The sequence below is a fragment of the Cupressus sempervirens genome, chromosome 9 (genome assembly GCF_028749045.1).
Source record: "Cupressus sempervirens isolate cs-2001-9-10 chromosome 9, ASM2874904v1, whole genome shotgun sequence".
Classification (NCBI taxonomy): domain Eukaryota; kingdom Viridiplantae; phylum Streptophyta; class Pinopsida; order Cupressales; family Cupressaceae; genus Cupressus; species Cupressus sempervirens.
Window position 1 is genome coordinate 189,559,638 of NC_143126.1, and position 15,613 is coordinate 189,575,250.

At 35.2% G+C, this 15,613-nt stretch overlaps 1 pseudogene; it reads right to left on the minus strand.

The window, feature by feature from the left end:
* Nucleotides 1-5,933: 5,933 nt before the first annotated feature.
* On the minus strand, nt 5,934-6,668 carry LOC149538114 (L-type lectin-domain containing receptor kinase SIT2 pseudogene; annotated as a pseudogene).
* Between the last annotated feature and the right edge of the window lie 8,945 nt (nt 6,669-15,613).

Below are 15,613 nucleotides of genomic sequence, written 5' to 3' on the forward strand. Positions count from 1 at the left end.
AGCCAAATAATCAGAATATCCCATAATAAAAAGACCACAAATTTAGCCAGAGACATCATGGAAACCAAAAGAAAGGGAATGAAAATATCTCAATCCCTACATGGAACATACCATACTATTGTAGTGCCTGCCCCTAAGTCGCATTTCTGTCATCATTGCCAAACTCTTTTAGGCCAATTTATGTTTGATGATTAGTATTATTATTTTAGAGATTATCAAATGTTGTTTTACACTCAGTTTATTATATGATGAGATTACTTGGTACTCTATATTTCATGCATGTATGATGATTATTCAATGGTTTCAGTTATCAATGATGATTAGTTAGATGGTTTATTATTCCATGTGCTTTTTATGGATACTTACCCCATACTGCATGTGTATGGTGTGCGTGTTTATTTTATTTATGTATGATGTTTTTGATGTGGTTAAGGAAGGGAGTCGTAGTTACCTGCTAGACGGGATCTACACGATGCACCACTTCCTGCCATTGTCTGTTTAGCTTAGAATATTGTGTTTATACATGCATGGATTTTATGCAGGTTGCACGTACCGGGTATCGACTTCCTTGAATTGTCAAGATGAGCGTACCCTATCGCATTGTCTCAATGGTAAGAGAGGGGAGATAAACTCTTAAGTCCAATCCCTAAACCCTTTAGCCAATTGTCCTAATTGATAATTAGGACAAGTACCTGAGTTAAGTACCCTCCGAATGCATCAAATGATGTAATTTCAGGATTATAACCCTTTTTGTTTTGATTTAGTATGTGTTTTCAATGATGGGTTTTCGTATGCTGTTATATGAGTCCTTAATGTGTTTTCTATTAATTAAGTCTAATTAAAAAGATTAATTAATGATTTAATTTAATAGAGAATTAATATGATGTCTTTAATATTTAATTAATTGAGAAATTAATTAAATAAAAGAATTAAATTTGGAAATTAAAGTTCAAAGATAAATTTAGAACAGGATAATATTTATTTAATTTAATAATAATATATTGGAGTTCATTTTTAAATAAATGCTAAATATTATTGTTGATTAAATTAATTAAATATGTTATCAATTAAGTTTCTAAAATTAATTTAAAAAGTTGAAAGACATTAAATTATTAAGAATTCTAGATCGCATGATTTAAGCATGAGTTTAAATATGAAAAATAAATTAAAAGATTAAATAATAAAAATTAATAACGTTATTTTAATTTCATAAAGTGCACATGAGATTAAAGTAATAAATTAATTTAAAATAGAAGTCAAGTGGAATATTAAATAAAGTTATTTAAGAAATCAACTTAATGTGCATAAAAGATGAATGCAAATTAAAAGAAAAGATAAGAAAGGTTAATTGGAGTTAACTCAGTTGTGCAAAGAGTCTTCTCAGGTGAACGCACAATTAAGTGCCCCGGTTTGAGGAGAAAATTTGCTTATCACAAATGTTGGGGGTTCATTCTTGGGGACACGAATTGGGATACGTTTTTTTGGACAGGAATTTTTGGGAGACTACTTTTGGAAGCGAATTTCAGAAGGCTGATACCAAGAAGGTTTCCAGAAGAAAGTTACTGAGAGGAGCGAATTCTTTTACAGTTCTTGGAGATTGCATAGTAGCATCAGGATCAGGTAGGGTCTTGTGTTTTTTATTATCGATTTATTACGCAATTATCCTTTCCTGTCTTCTTCGTGTCTGGGGTTTGTAAATCTGAATTCTCTGCGAGGAATGTTTAAACATTACCATATTAGAATTTATCAGATACTTGTCTATAAACTTCTGTATAATTTAAATGGGAAGGGTTGAATCTTAGACTGGAATTTTAAATTAAACGTTCGAATGATTGACTATATTTTCTATATTAATATATAGAAGGAAACAATTTTTCAATGCATATATTTATATATATATTAAAAGAAATTATTTTAATATATATATATATAGTTATAAATTTATATATATATTTATATCCAAACAAATTTAATTTAAAAATAAAAAAATAAAAAAATTGATATAACACATATTCGTACTTTTTTAAAAATATATATTTAATAATATAATTTTAAGTGGGGGGGAGGGATTTACCCCGTGCCCACCCCCACTGTCGGCATAGCGGACAGAACCTGCGTCGCAGGTACTGCGATCGTAGGTACGATGTACCTGCTGCCGCAGGCCCTGCGTCCGTAGGACTGCGGCAGGCTGTCGGCTTATATAAGCCGACGGTTATATATATTACATGGTTTTATTTTTTATAACATATTTGTTAATTCGTTTCTTTATAAAAAGTATATTATTTACAAAACGATTTTATTATTATTTAAAATTTTTAATTAATAAAATTATAATATATTTTATTTAATAATAGTTTTATTTTTATTAATATTTAATAAATAAATATTAAATGTATTTCACATAGTTTGTAAATATTAATTTATTGATAATTTTGGTTTAATATTAATAAATTAATAATTAATGAATAGATTAAGATAGGTAATTAGAACAAGTAATTATTGATTAATTTAATTAAAATTAGTTTAATTAAAGTTAATTAATAATGAATATCAAATGGTTAAATGGCAGATTTGGAATATTGACTTAATGGAAGTTATTATAGAAATGGGTTAGTCGTAAAAGGGTAGTTGAGAAAACCTAGTTACTTGAATTCGACATTAAACTGAAACATAAACCTTACCTTAACTCAATAATATACTTTCAAATCCAATCTCTGAGAGTTTGACGTTTTCTTTGTGTTCTCTGTGTTTTGGGGTTGTTCTAGTATTGACCAGTTTAGGTCGTTACTAGAGGCTCGGGGTTGTGATTGTGATGTCATGATGATTTGGTCTCGATCTTTCTTAACCCGACCATGGTAATGTGATGAAGTGCTCTATGACATGATTGTGTTTACTGTTTGTTATTGCTTTCCGGTTTCCTTGTGTGAAGCTGAGATGTATGTATTTAAGATACCTGACTTAACCATTTTCGAGTCTCGATCAATTATATTTGATAACCATTTTTGAGTCTCGATCAGTTATACTTGGATTGCCTTTCGGCCGCTTGAGAGGACTGAAGTGTTTGTTATGTTCTTGATGATGTCATGTTTTGACTTGACCATTTTGGAGTCTTCGATCAGTATTGTAATTTACTATTGGGATACTTTCTGGTTGCTCATTGGAGAACCATTGGTTTTGTGATTTACCATTGATGCCTTCAGTTGCTGATAGAGAACTGTCGTGATCATATGATTATTATTTTATGCTTGTCTGTTGCTCATGAAGAACTAATGTAAATTTTGTGGCTTATCTTTTATGATGTTTTTCAGTTGCTTGTATAGGACTGAGGTGATTTTATTATGATTCTTGATTTGTGATTTCATGAGCCTAGGGTAGGTTATCTATGTGTAGTGTCAGGAAGTGGCTTGCAATGGGGATCGGGGCCCTAAGAGGCTGCCTGGAGTAACCCATTGTAAGTTGTTTTAATAAGTGAAAACATTTACACTAAATGAGGGAAAATGAACCTAACAAGATAATTGTATGTTCTCTCCCATGCCTTGAGTGCTAGTATAGACTAGGATGGGGTAGAGAGAAGTCTTGGTTACGACCTTGCACTCCATAGTATGCCTCGTCAGTACGAGAGGATACTAGTGGCCGCAGGGATCAGTAGGGACCCGGGATTCCTAGGGGATTGCTCAGGTAACTTCTACGTGACTTTTGCGATGACACTTTCCCACTTGCATATTAGGTTTCCTACGTGTCTTGTGGTACCTCTAGGTTTAGATGTCGATCTTTTTAGGAACCCTTGAGTTAGCATACTTATAGGATTTCCTGGACTTAGAGAGTATTTATGATTATAGGTTTTGTTATCCTATTTGGGACTTGAGACTATCTCCTCAGCGCGGTGGGAGTGGACCATTTAGGTTCCACGAGGTCGAGTGGTAGTGCTTTTACTCTTACCATTGAGATCCTTTCCGTGGTCACCGTGGCTGGAGTTTTCGTGATTGGCATTTACCTTCACTATGTTCTTGGATTATTATGATGGATGGTTAGATTTTATGATAGATGTTTTATCATTATGGATGTATGGATGTATCATGTATGGTGAATAGTTATATATATATCTTTACTGTACTTTGTATCATAGATTTGAGGATGTTGTATCTTTATCTTTACATATGTATATTCTTTTAAGCCTTTCATACCCTGTGACTTGTACAGTGGATGATTGAGCATTCGAAATTAATTTGCCGAGAGGCATTCGGAACAAATGTATATTATGGACATGGGACTTTCTGATTATTCCTTCATATGTATGTGATAGTTGTTAGACTTAGATTTAATTAAATTTAAACGTGACTCAACGTCTTGGGATTTTTAAGAAATGTAACTTGCAATGTATGTTTGTCGATGATTACATGTTATTGCTTCTGCTACTATGTGTTTGATGTGTATGTTATATTTTCTTACTTAAAAAAAAAAAAAAAATGTTTAGCAAACTTAGTGAAACTTTAGGTTAATTCTTTTGGATCCCTTGGCGGGGCGTTACAACTATGAACAAGATCATAAACATACATAACCTCCATCATATGATAGTACAATTAGATACCTCAAAATAGCACAACTAAGAATCTAATCACCATTGTAATATCAACAACAATAATAAACCTGAGGCTACAACGAAATAAAGATCCACTCCCCTAAAAATACTAAGTCTAGAGGGCTACTGTAGAGTAAAATATGCACAGAATTGAGAGAAAAAACTATAGAAACCCTTTGATGACAATACCCATGATCAAACTGTAAATCATAAAATGACCTCGACAACCCCTCAATTAACCAATGTATCTAACTTACATATGATCAAGGATAAGCCTAATATATAAGACCAATATAAAATTTAACCAAAAGGAACTACTGATTATTATAAACTAAAATTGATACTCCATTAGCTCCTTTATTGGCAAGCCAATCAGCTTTCCTATTTCCTTCTCGAAAAATATGGCAAACTTGAGAACTTCAATCTTAATTGTTATAAGCTTATGTGATGAGCTAATAAAAATCACAAAATAGTACATGATAATTCAATTATAAGATAGGTTTATTGGATTGATAACATGATTATAGACCAAAACTAAAGAATGTCGACAAAGGTTATAACAAGCATTAAGAGTAACTCTAAACATAAAAGATGAAAAGTCGTTATTAAATAAGAGAAGTCATAGAATCATAAAACCATTGCCCCTAAATGATGGGTTGTCAAGACAAGCAAAGGAATATGTTACTTGTACATGCTGAAAAGTTAATTTAAAATTAACAATGTTTAATTTATTTTTATTTCAATTTATATTAAATATCTAATTAAAAATTAAAAAAAGGTAAATAACCATCTTATATAATTGAATTGATAATCTGACTATAGACCAAAAGAATGCTGACAAAGGATATAACATGCAATAATAACAACAATCCTGAGCATAAAAGATGAAAAATGGTTATAAAACAAGAGAAGCAATATAAATGTAAAGCCATGACTCCAAAATGATGGGTTGTCAAGACGAGAAGGGAGATATCTTCAATGGTATCATCCAGATTCATTTTTTTCTGAGGGGCCGCCTATCCAATTGCTGTGATACTAATCTCCAAGTGCTTGGAGTTGTTGTTGTAGTCGATCCTAACCCTTATTTATTCCCAATCTTGAGATTGATGGGCGTTGGAATATTCCCTTGTCAATATATGCTGGATGCAACATACAAATCCTCTTATGTATACAACTTTCACAAGAAACTCTCCATTTTTGATAGAAAATGCCTTCACAAAGCTGCCATTAATAGTATTCTTGTTGTTGATGAATGCAAAATAGTTGAATGGAACACTCCCACCAGCATCATTCAGCAAAATCCAGAAAAGTAACAGCATACAAATTCAAGTGTGCAATGTCAATGTAAGAATACTTATTTATAAGTAGAGGGTTGAAGAGGATCCAAATGCAAAGCACCCTCACGACAAAGAATCGGCAACACATGTTTCATGCCTGGTCTCTCATTTGGATTAGGGTTTGAACAGACAAGACCCAATACAAGCACTTTCTCAGCCTCAGCCTTCTCATAATCCTCGCCAAGCTTTTCATCAACAGCATCCAGTAATCTCCCATTTGCATACAAATCCCAAACCCATTGAACCAAAATCAAACCTTGGGCGTCTACAGGATTCCTTCCATAGGCGACCTCCAGCAAAAGAGTCCCAAAGCTAAAGACATCCGTCGAAGGAGAAGCCTTTCCAGAATGTATAAGCTCTGGTGCAATGTACCCAAGCGTGCCCACCACATGAGTTTTTTGGGGCTTTTCACTGTGATCATATAATCTTGCCAAACCAAAATCCCCCACATGACCGTTCAAATCATAGTCCAATAATATATTGCTGGATTTAATATCCCTATGCACCACACATTTTTCCCACTGTTCGTGTAAATACAATAGTCTGGTGGCTACATCTTTGAGGATTTTGTATCTGTGAGCCCATGTTAGATTCGATTATGGACTGAACAAATTTCTTTCAAGACTTCCATTGGACATGTAGTCATAGACAATGAAGAGGCGCTCATTTTTCCTGCTCCAGCCCCTCAGAGGCACCAAATTCCGGTGCTTCAGCTGCCCAAGGCTCAATATTTCTCCCATGAATTCCTTCATTCCTCCGTGAAATCTTTTGTGATGCATTTCACGGCGATTTCTTCGCCGGAAGGCAGAGTACCCCTGTATACCTGCCCAAAGCCTCCATAGCCAAGAAGATTCTCATCCGTGAAGCTCTACAATTGAGATCAAGACCAACACAATTTGTATAACTAATCATACATAAGAAATGCAATTGTCAAATCCAAATACAGAACATTGACTATTCATGAATTGGAAAGTCTCATGTACATAATTAAATATCTAATAGAAAGATGTTTTAATTTGTTTTTGATTTTATTTAAGTATCAAATTTATTCTTATTTCACCTTTGTAGTGAGGTTGAGCTTTCGATAGTTGAATCTATGTGACCAATATTGCAGCTCCCATTTTTCATAAAATTCTATGTAGTCCATCTTTTTCAACCAATAAAATGTGCTAAGAATGACTCCTAAGATAAAAGCTATTGAACACACTGTAGTAATTAATATGAGATTTGTAGATTGGTAGAACTTGGAAATTTTGAATTTGAAGGAAGGGAATACTAAATGAATTTGACTAAGTACTAATAGAATTTTTTCAAATTTGAAAATTTTCCCTTGCTATATGAAATTTTCCCTTGCGATAGGACACAATGACTTGACTTATTATTCCCACTAGGTGTAGCGTCTGTGCTACGGTGGTCGAGTAATGATAAATGAAGGACTTAAGACTTCATTCATCTCCACTTGTAGAAAATGGGCTCACTTACGTCTTCCACGCAAAGGAAAATTTCTATAATGACAAATGGTAGAAGTGAAAGAATAGAAAGGATACAAGTCATAACACATTTCCACTTGCCCTAAGATCGTAATTTAGAATGATTGAATATCATAATTTAATTAGAAAAAGACAATAAATAATTTTAATTCTAAAAATATGTAATTATAATATAGAACTAATTTATAATTACTTAATATTATTTTTAAAATGAATTTAATAAAAGAATTGTTATTATCTTATAAATTAAACTTAATAATTTTTTATAAAAAAATCTTCCTATAAATAATTTTACACAAAGATACAATTGCTAGTTTTAAGTTTTTACATGTTTATTTTAAATAGACTAATATAACTTTAAATATATGTTAAGAATAATTAAATACAAAATTCACATTTTTTTCAAATTAATAAAAAATACTTAAAATTACACCTAAAATATTTAAAATTATAAATAGAAAAGGATGGAAATATGGGACGTGAAGATATCGTTCACAAATTGATGCAATCTTTCCGTGGAGTTGGGTATTCGACGAGGGCATAAAATGTTGAGATTCAACACATGGGTTAAAAGAGCAGAGAGAGGATGAGCGTAGGGCTTTTGAGGTGGTCAATGTGGGGCCTGCTCAATCAAAGAGGAGCTTTGTCAGATGTTGTAGACGTCGAAAAAATGCGGAAGCGGACAAGGGGACGCGATTTGATTTTCAAAGAAATTATACTAGCAATTAGTGTGCAATGGGTGCATAGAATAGGTGTGGGGAGTCAATTAGGGAAAAGTGTGGCCTATTTTATTGTATACATACTTAAGATATGTTGTCAATTAGAAATTTTATTTTGTACTCTATTTATGGGAGGATAATAGGGAAAATTGTGGCCTATTTTTTGTATATACATATGCAAGATACGTGATCAATTGAAGACTTTATTTTGTATCCTATCTTGTAAACACCCCACCTCCCACCTCTCTTGCTCTTTCTCACTAACTCATATAAAATATAATAGAAAAATTAATTATTTATTCATTCTCATAATAGTTAGAATAAATTTCAAAATCATTTTTATAAAAATCCTTAGAAAAGAGAGGAGGGGAAGAGATAATGATAGATAGGGAGAGGAAATTTTTTTAATTCATATTTATAAAATTTCTTATAAGAGAAAGGGGAGAGACAATGATAGATAGTGAGAGGAAATCACATTGTGTGTGTGTGTGGGCGCATGCATATGTCAGACTTAGATAAGAAGAGAGGAACATAGAGTATGTGTGGTTATTGAGATATAGAGCAAAAGTCAATTATAACTATTGACGATGGGCTTTATTTGTATTATTAAATTTCCTAATTACTTCTTAGGCTAATGATTTAGATGCTCTAGATTTGATCGCTTCATTCACCAGGCTGGGAATGTCACTTCTTCTTGTATTTTAGTACAAAGGGCTCTTCTTCCACCAGAGCAAACAACTTCATCCATTGAGAAACGGGTCAAGTTGTGGCATCCCCTATAGCAATAAAATCATCACAAACTTCAACATCCCTAAAAGAGCCATTTTATGTAGAAGGGAAGCACAGATTTGGAAAATACAAAGTAGAGACAGATAAGAAAGTGTGGTATGGGAACAAGCAAGAAGAGGAAGGGGTTTAAATAGGTTCTTAGAACATTAACCGCTGGCAATCACTAACACAAAAAATAACTAAGGAGTTCGGGAGGGAGCTTCTAGGCACATTTCTAATCTATTGACATAATTCAAGCATCTTCTATCTGGATACAATTTTCATTGCACATGAATGAGATATTACCATTTATCAAATCTTCTGCTTGGTTCTCATCATGTGTTGTGTGCTTGGTGTGGCAAATTCATTTGTGATGATTTTGATTATGGATGAAGCTCGACAGTAATGTAAAATAATGAAGTGACCCTCCTCTTAATTTAGCAATTTCTTCCATTTCTTTTAGCTCAGTTTATCTATCGTTTCTATATTAAATCTTCTATCATTTATAACATGTGGCAAGTATATATGATTTTTTCATATTACCCTACAATATAATATATGATGCTATGCACATGATGTGTATAAGATATATTATGACTAATTAAAACTTGTTATTGCATTTGTGACCAATGGGTGTGATCATGAGATTTAAACAATAGGTACAGGCTATAGAGTTATGAAAATTCATTTTACTCTCTCTCTCTCTCTCTCTCTCTCTCTCTCTCTCTCTCTCTCTCTCTCTCTCTCTCTCTCTCTCTCTCTCTCTCTCCTCCCATCCTCTAGATATTTATCTCTATCTTTTCCTTTCCTCTTCCCCCTCCATTTCTAGACATGTTTCCCCCTCTCTATCCATACATCTCACTCAATCACCTTCTTTCGTTTTCTTTAAATCTCTACACATTTATATTTCCTCTTGATATCTCCCTCTATCTCTATATTGTTATCTCATTGTCCTTCTCTATTCCAATATATATCCCCCTTCCCACCTCTCAATCTATCTCACTTTCTACCTCTGCACACACATGCATATGCATACATACACATGTGCATACACTTATTGTTTGTCCATCTAGACACATCTCATGTTCTCTAAGAACTATTCTGCCCTGATGAATCCCTTCTTGTACCTTTATATCTCTACATCTTCATATTTCTTTCTAGGCTATCTCTCTCTTTCATCTCCATATCAAGAAATTCTAATTCAACTCCATCACTCTTACTTCAATTTATATACTATCATGAATCATTCTTTTAGGAAAAGTAACATTTTAAGTGGGTGTGCATGAGTTCATTGCATGCACTATGTTGACAACTCATTTTGTGTTGGAATGTATCATAGTAACCAACTGCATGTTTTGTAATGGGCACCTTGGAAATGCCCAAAAACTGAACCAATTGTTGATAGATATTTTAATGTCTTTGCATAGTTCGAAACCATATAACATGAAAAAGAAGGAATTATGCAAATTGAAGATTGAACTACTGTTGAAATAATATTAGTTTCAAACTAATAAAATCAAATACATAGCAAACTTTACTACTCACTAATTACTCCAACATTATAACATGTAAAATCATCCCTTCACAATGGCATAGGTATCAAACACGGAGTGAGAATGATATGAGAAAATGCCCAATCTGCCTATAGCTGGAAATGCGCTGAAGCTACCTATTAATGAAGCTAATAGCAATGAATTCCAAAGGCCAACAAGAGAGGGTAGACATCCTTTAATGCCAAGAACAGATCCATAACTCTCGCATCCAATTTCTTCTCATATTCAACGTGCCTAACAATAGCCACAAGCTCTCCTTTTATTCCTAGCTACTTCATATGGTTGACCACTTTTCACAATCAATCTGGGATAAATAAAATAAAATAAAAGGCTAATGGTCACACAACTGGACAACTGTTAAAGTGGGGACATTACAGTTTGCCACCCTCGAAATTGCTTGTCCTCAAGCAATCTCAGTCATGTTTGTTGTAACACTTGCTCACTCTCCCAAGTAGCATCTTCCTCTGGCAGGTCTCTCCATCAGACTAAATATTATTTAATCACCCTATTTCATAGAGTCCTCTCCCTAGTATCTAGAATAGCCTTAGGAATCAATACAAGCTCCCCCTCCTCATCTAATGGTGGAAAATCTACAGAAGGCACAACTCTCTAACCGATGACTTTCTTAAGCGTCAACACATGAAACCCATTATGCACCCGACTACCCTCTGGAAGATCAATCTCGTAGGCAACCTCGCTCACCCTATAAATCACTCTATAGGGACCATAAAACCTAGGCTTCAACTTCTCTGCATTGCTCTTCTTGAGTGATGACTATCTGTATGGTTGTAGCCTCAAGTAAACCATATCCTCAACCTCAAAACTGTGCTCTATATGTTGCTGATCAACATACAATTTCTACTAATTTTGGGCCTATTGTATATTCTCCTTGAGCACCCTCAAAATATCTTGACTATCCTACAAGAAGTCTTTGGCTTTGGGCACTCTACTATTCCCCAGAACTAGATCCATGAAGCTAGGTGCTTCATAACCATATAGCGCCATGAATGGAGTCATCTTGATGGACATTTGATAAGTGGTGTTATAACAGTACTCTCCCATATGTAGCCATTTGACACAAGCTCTCTATTGTGCAGTCACATAATTCTTCAGATATCCTTCCACCCATTTATTCACAATCTCTGTTTGCCCATCTATATGTGGATGATAACTAGTGCTAGGTGTAAGATCTATGCAACACAATCTAAATAGTTCCTGCCAAAAAACACTCATAAATTTACTATCGTGATCACTGACAATGAAACTAGGTAGCCCATGTAACCTGAATATCTCTCTGAAGAAAAGATTGGCTACTTCTGCTATTGTGTAGGTGGATGGAATAGCAAAGAAGTGAGCAAACTTTTTCAGTTGGTCAACTACCACATAGATGCAATCTCTCCATTGTACTTGTGGTAACCTAGTGATGAAGTCCATAGAAATACTTTCCCATTTCCTATCCAGAATGGGAAAAGGTTGTGACAACCCTATAGGATATGTGCGCTCTCCCTTATTTTGCTAACAAATTGCACACTCCCTAACATGCTTTTGAACATCATCCTTGAGCCCTTTCCATGCGAATCTGCTCATAGATCTGCTTATAGGTCTTAAAGACCCCTAGATGTCCGGCTGTAGGTGCATTGGGAAATGCTTTCAATATTACCTCCCTAAACTATGATGAAGGAATCAAATATATGCTACCCTAGAACTTGATCAATCCATCCATCACAACATAATGGTCATCCTGTATGGTGCTTGCAATCACTCCAAAAGCCCAAGTGTCCCTCACATACACTACTATAATCTTATTTCTCCAATCTCCTATAATCCAAGCTATAGCACAAATATGAAGTCTCCTAGGTAAAGCATCTGCCACCACATTCTTCTTCCCTTTGACAAACTCAATGTCAAAGTCATAAGCTTGCAGCTTCATAATCCACTTCTATTGTCTATCATTTAAATCATGTTCGCTCATGAAGTATTTGATGTTGTTGTGATTAGTCTTGATAACAAACTTCCCTCTAACTAGGTAGGGTCGAAACTTGGCCAATACATGCATAATAGCCAACATCTCCTGATCATAGATGGAATAGCTCATCTCCACTCCATGGAGCTTCTTGCTCTAAAAAACAATGAGATGCTTCTCTTGCATCAAGACTGCCCCAATCCCATCTCTTGATGCATCACAATGAAGCTCAAATGGCTTTGCAAAGTCCAGTAGAGCTAGTACTAGATATGATGACATCACCTTATTGAAATGATCAAAGCTTCTCTGAGCTGCCCTTGTCCATGTGAAGGTCCCTTTCTTGGTAAGGTTTGTCAAGGGTGCAACGATCTATGAAAAACACTTAAAAAATCTCCTATAAAACCTACAGAGACCAAAGAACCCTTTAAGTTGTGTAAGGTTCATAGGAGTAGGCCAATCAACAATAGCTCTAATCTTTTCAGGATCTACCCAAACTCCATCTATGCTGATGATATGCCCAAGGTATAGTAGCTCAGTCAACCCAAACTCACACTTAGATTCCTTGGCATGTAGTGACTCATTCTCCAAAATGGAAAACAACATCTCAAGATGTTGTAAATGCTCCTCCCAAGTCTTACTGAAGACTAAAATGTCATCAAAGAAAATAAGGACAAATCTCCTAAGCCGCCCCTTGAATACCTGATTCATGCAACTCTGGAATTTAGCAGGGGCAGTGGTTAACCCAAATGGCATAACCAAAAACTTGAAGTGGCCATAGTGACACTAAAAGGTTGTCTTCTCAATGTCCTCCACCCTCATCTTGATTTCATGATACCCTGACCGTAAAATGAATCTTCGTAAATAAGCATGCACCATGCAGCTCATCAATCAACTCATCTATCTACAAGATGAGATATTTATTCTTAATACTCTTCTTATTTAATGCCTTGTGATTGATGCACATGTGCATCATCTCGTCCTTCTTCTTTACCAATACTACTACTAAAGCAAAGGGGCTCTTACTAGGCCTGATATGCCCCATCTCAAACAACTCCTTAATTGCATTCTCTATCTCATCCTTGTGTTTCTTAGGATGACGATAGGGAGTAATCATAACTAGTTTGGCTCCCTCCTCGAGCTCAATAACATGCTCTATCCTCCTGTCAGGAGGAACCACATGTGAAATCTCACCAAATACCTTAGTGTGCCTGTCAAGTATCTCTTGGATATCTGGTGGATGACTCTTCACCTATGGCTTCTGTGAAGCTGGCATAGTGAAACATTCTGCTACCCACTGTATGTCATTATGCTGAAAAAGTTTTTTTTCTCCTCAAGGAGACTACTCTACAACTCCCATTTGAAAGTCCCCTAAGTACAATAGTTCTCCCCTCATGTTGAAACCTCATCTCCAATTTTTCTAGGTTGAGTGTGAACTTGACTAGCGAGGCCATCCATGTCATGTTGAGGATTCCATCATAGTCTCCCATGTCTACTAAATAGAACTCATCCTCCAACTCATAGCCATCTCCAAACCTGATGTGAAGATTAGATATCATTCGAGTCCATGATAATTTGTCACCATTAGCTACCATGACTCTAAACCCGACGTGCTCCTCAGTCTATAAACCTCTCTTGGTTACCAATTGTGCATCTATGAAATTATGTGTAGCCCCAACATCAATGAGTCAAATCACTTTCTGGCCCTGGGTAGTACCCTAACCTTAAATGTGATTGCCTTCTGAGTGCTCATTAATCATGCCAATTACTTCTCATTATTAGAAATCTACTCTCCTTTGTAGTGGTATCCTCATTTGAATCAAAGTACCGATCCTCCTCCTGTGATTGTCACTCCTCTGCTAAGAAATATTCCATTTGATTTTCCTTAGCCTTGAGAGGACACTTATGAGATAAATTCCAAGGATCTCTGCAATGAAAACATAGATTCTTTTTTCTCAACTCGTTCAGGGTGTCATTATCCAACTTATTATCCCTTTTTGGCTGAGCATCCTTGTGAAAAGATTTTTTTGTCCTTCTCCTTGTCCTTTTTCATATATTAATCCCTATGCTGAAATTTGCTCCTAAAAGAAGAAGGTCCTAAGTCATGAGCCTTCTTAGTAGCCTCCTATAATGTAGTTGGGTCATGCCCCTTGACCCAACCCCTCAAGGGATCTAAGAGTCCATCCATAAACAACACTACTAAGCTCCTTTTTGAAATATCTGTGACCAACATACTAACCTCTAAAATTCACTGATATACATCTCAACTAATTCCCACAGCTTGAGTTGTGCCAACTCCTTAAACTGTAACTCGAGATCCTTGGTATCAAATCTCTCTATGAGCTTCTCAGTGAACTCCTTGTAAGATGTGATTTGATTATGCCCCAAGGTTACCATGCCATGATGCCACCACTCATGCACCGGTCCATCCAAGTGAATAGCCACATACTTTATAGCCTTCTCCTCAGGCATAGGATTCAGCTGCAAGTATGTATCTACCTTCTGCACCCAAGATTGTGCGATCATCTTCCCTAAAGCATCATAATAAGGTAAAGAAAGTTTCCCAACTTTCTTTCTAAGCTCAATGTTTTGATTTCTCCCCCTTGATCTGGGCATGCATCTCATCCTCAAGTGCATATAATCTCTAAGGGAAATATCTGCCTGAAACTCTGGTCCACTAGCCTCCCAATCCCTCTTGAACTAATCATATAACTCGGTAATCTGTAGTTAATTAATTGGTTGAACTGGATCTTTGGGTGGGAAGGTGGGTAGAAGAGGTCTTGAGCTCGTTGTTCGAGGTAGGCTTGCAACATGTTTAAAGTTATCAACCTCATTTTGATTGTTGCCATGTCCATTATTACCATTAATGTTATTCTTAGGACCATTGTTGTTGCCTCAACCTCCATTATTATTGCCGCTATTGTTGTCATTTCCCCCAATGTTGACATCACTTGGATTAATATCGATACCCATATGTCTAGCAATGAGATGCAACATCATATCCATTCACCTATTCTGCTCCTGTTGCATATGTTGCCCCTACTCTAGTGTACCCGATAACAGTCTAAACATTACATCCTCCTGATATGGATCAATATTCCTGCCTTCACCTAATCTTGTATTCCTATCATTTTGTTCACCTGTACTGTTATCTTGTTCAAAGAATATATCCTTTGTGTGTGTATGACTAGATTGTATATCCCTCTA